Source organism: Lolium perenne, chromosome 4 (assembly GCF_019359855.2).
Source record: "Lolium perenne isolate Kyuss_39 chromosome 4, Kyuss_2.0, whole genome shotgun sequence".
Classification (NCBI taxonomy): Eukaryota; Viridiplantae; Streptophyta; class Magnoliopsida; order Poales; family Poaceae; genus Lolium; species Lolium perenne.
This window is the reverse complement of record NC_067247.2, coordinates 51,930,086-51,934,189: the sequence shown is the minus strand read 5'-3', so window position 1 is coordinate 51,934,189 and position 4,104 is coordinate 51,930,086. Positions and strand designations below refer to the sequence as shown.

General features: G+C 49.8%; 1 pseudogene; it reads left to right on the top strand.

The window, feature by feature from the left end:
- Positions 1 to 1,077: 1,077 nt before the first annotated feature.
- Positions 1,078 to 3,601, top strand: LOC139830471 (glycolate oxidase 1-like; annotated as a pseudogene).
- Positions 3,602 to 4,104: the final 503 nt, after the last annotated feature.

Sequence of the window (4,104 nt, the reverse complement as noted above, 5' to 3'; positions counted from 1 at the left end):
TCTACCTCCTTCCTGCCCCGCAGTAATGTGTACCTCCCTGGCTTTGCATTTGCTGCATGAGATCAACATGTAATAATAGGTTAATTAGTGGCAAACATTGGGTCCGACGCTTACAGGTTTTTGTCCCGTAGGGAGTACTCGAATCTGAGTACGAACAGCGGGTTTCCTGTTATTGTATCGAGCTCCTACTGTATTTTACTTTTGTAAATCTATGCAAATGGGCATTACTAGCCTCACAATAGGTTGGCTGATACCCAGCCAATTTTTGAAGCGAGCTGCTGTTTGTAAGTCGATTGAGAAATAGATACTTCTAAGTCAGACTAAGTAAGTCTACGCAACTTCTAATTTTTTTACAACATAGTATCTGCTAGCACTCTTCACAGTTGAAAGTGAACATGTTTCATCTGATAAAATCGTATTTTACACCTATATATGACGCCCACTTCTTCCTGAAAGGATCAATGTGGTTCAAACTCAGACCTAAGCAGAATTAATCAAGACCACGAATACCGACCTGGTTCAAAAGCAGGGGGTTCAACTGGGGAAAGAGATAAAGGATAGACTGCAAAAGTTGAGCACTGCCATCTCTAACGATGAATACCGGCCGCGACTTTTCAGACAACAATCACGACATCATATAGTGTTTTTTCGAATGAGTGGACTTTTTATGCTTTATTAATACACATTTAATCACCCAACATGGTCCACGATCTAAAATTGTGTTCAGAAATCGCAATGGATCTATCGGCTAACATGATCATGCAGTTGCTCGCTCTTATGTACTATTAGCAATTTAATTAGAATTGCTCCGATTGAGTATGTAGTTTTGTCAATCAGATGCCGCTTGCTGTTGAATATAAATATAGTGCCTCGCCCATTTTCATCAGTTCGAACTTTTGGTTCAGTTGGCTAGTGCATCAATCCGCTAAGGACTTTTAATTAATTAATTAATAAGTTTGCACTTTTGGTTCAATTGGCTAGTGCATCAATCCTACATTTGCGAACACTGAACTCATTAATTACATGAGCATTTGGTATCTGTTTTTATCAAGGGCCCTCGATTAATCTTAGTGTAATCACCTCTTGCTAGGTTTCGCCCTCGCATACTGATCGATGTGTCCACCATCGACATGACCACATCTGTTCTTGGATTGAAGATCTCGATGCCCATCATGATTGCCCCCACTGCCTTTCAAAAAATGGCGCACCCAGAAGGTACGCCCCGGTGCTAAAATCCAACACTCTGTCAGCTTTGCAATGTGTTAATCTGCTTAAACTGGAATTATATATGCCTTTGCTGATTTGCAACAAACTGAGATTGCATTACTCCCGTGTGTATTTCTTCAGGAGAGTACGCAACGGCACGGGCAGCCGCGGCGGCAGGAACTGCAATGGTATGTTGTTGTAGTCAGTCCAAGGACGCGCGAACTGTATAAATAGAAGCTGCCTGAATTTAACATGATTGGGTCGACGTTGGCCATCTATGCTTTTTGTTTTTCAGACGCTGTCATCCTGGGCTACCTCGAGCGTTGAGAGGTGGCCTCCACTGGACCGGGAATCCGCTTCTTCCAGCTCTACGTAAGCATCACACATCGATCTCGCAACTCGTGAATATCAGGAGATGTTAATCATATTTGGTTCTGAATGTGCCATGGACGATGGATGGGTGTTTTGCAGGTGTACAAGGACAGGAAGGTGGTGGAGCAGCTGGTGAGGAGGGCCGAGAAGGCCGGGTTCAAGGCCATCGCCCTCACCGTCGACACCCCGCGCCTCGGCCGCCGTGAAGCTGACATCAAGAACCGGTTCGTGCTGCCGCCCAACCTGACGCTCAAGAACTTCGAGGGCCTGGACCTTGGCAAGATGGACCAGGTTTGTACGTGTTCCTTCTTTCAGAGGCTGGATTTTTGGAGCAGGTGCGCGTTGCGCACCCGCACTGTGCACCCCTCCATTAGCAGATTCTGGCCCGTGTTCACATATTAGCTACTGGCAGTCCCATCGTAGCAGTTTTTGGCCTCTTCTTGCAATCGTTCAACCCGTGAGAGAGAAGAATCATGCAGGCATCTTTTCAGAGAGAGTGAAGGAGGGAGAGAGGAGATTTTGGTGACAGAGAGTGCAGACTGCTTATATTTTGAGAGAGAGGAGATTTTGGTTGGAGAGACACAGTTTTTTGGAGAGAGGCAAGAGAGAGTAGAAGGTGTTTCTCTCACCTTCATAGGCTTTGTGAACAGAGAGGAGAGAGAGTGCAGGAGAGAAAGAAGATTATGTCTACACCGAATTAAGCAAACTTTGTGGAACAGTGAGTGCGCCAGGCAGTGAGCGGTGGGTGTCCCAAACTCCCGGTAAGAGACAAGAAGAGAGTAAGTCAAACCCATACACTGTAGATGTCTGTACCTAGGAGATAGGCGTCTACAGTGTAGACAAGTCGCACGCTGCTGCGCATGTTCTCGCATCTCTAGAAAACAAGGACGGTGACGATAGGCGTGCGCGCTGAGCAGGTGCTCTACCACACTTTTTCCCTTCAGCTATCTAAAATCTATCCTACATGCGCGCGCTGCCTTTTATGTTTCTCATCTTGGTTTGGAGTTGTCGTACGTGCAGGCGGCTGATTCCGGGCTGGCGTCGTACGTGGCCGGGCAGATCGACCGCACCCTCAGCTGGAAGGATGTCAAGTGGCTGCAGACCATCACCACCATGCCCATCCTCGTCAAGGGTGTCATCACCGCAGAAGACGGTAATCAATTTACTTGATTCATTGATCTCGCCACTTATCAATTTGATGGCTGACATGGTCGTGTCCGCAGCTCGTCTGGCCGTCCACTCCGGCGCGGCGGGCATCATTGTGTCCAACCACGGCGCCCGCCAGCTCGACTACGTGCCCGCCACCATCAGCGCCCTCGAGGAGGTGGTCACCGCCGCCCAGGGACGCATCCCGGTCTTCCTCGACGGGGGCGTCCGCCGTGGCACCGACGTCTTCAAGGCGCTCGCCCTCGGCGCCGCCGGTGTCTTCGTAAGTCATCCAATCCAACCTACCATTCGACAAGTGACAACAGCTCGCATGTAATCTGACACTGGATTGATCGTACTTACTTACCTTTTCCAGATCGGGCGGCCGGTGGTGTTCGCGCTGGCGGCGGAAGGCGAGGCCGGCGTGAGGAACATTCTGCGGATGATCCGCGAGGAGTTCGAGCTCACCATGGCTCTCGGAGGATGCACCAAGCTCAGCGACATCACCCGCCGCCACATCTTCACCGAGGACGACCGCCTCGGACGCCCCCTGCCCAGGCTGTAAGCCGGCATAAGCACAACGGCAGCTCTCCTCGGGCCATCTATCACCCGGCCGGCGCCGGCTCGACGTACGGCTGGCCAAGCTAGCTACTAGCTCGCCACAGCCATTCACGCAATAATAATTAATCCAAACTCTCTAGCGACGCGTCGTCGGTGGCCCGGGACGGTGGGTCTTAGTAGATAAATTTTGCGTCTTGTCGACCGGCACATCGGGTACTTGACCATATTCTACATGGACTACATACGCCATATTGTACTCGATCCTATTGGGCTCGCACGTATATCCATCCATCATGTATTTATCATATTCCTATTATACAGTGTCATCGAGCAAATGGCTATCTGGAATGGTACTTCATGGCGTGATCTTCAAACCTGAGCCAAAAGGGTAAATAGCTCATGTGCAACATCTTTGCAGCGAATTGGACGGAAAGCGACGTCGTTCGTGACAATAGCTAGCATGCGATGTTTCTTCGATAGGAAATAGCCCACGGCCACACGGGCCATAAATCGGTCGTTAGCGGCACATTTATGTTAGTTCATGTTAACGTTAAGGTTAATTGGCAGATGAGTCAAACCAACCGCTTCCCACCGAGCACGCACGACTGTAGCTTCCCGGCGGCGGCGGAGCTAGCTCACCCGTCCTTCTCATCGGCGGCGGCGGAACATTCTCATCGGCGGCGACGCTTTCTCTCTACGGCGAAGGTGGTGAGTACCAGTTGAAACCCTAATTCCCCTCCCATCCTTCTTAAATCAGATCTAAGTGTTCTCATTTGAACCCTAGATTGTGGAGGCCGGACGTGCTGAAAGAGGGGAACG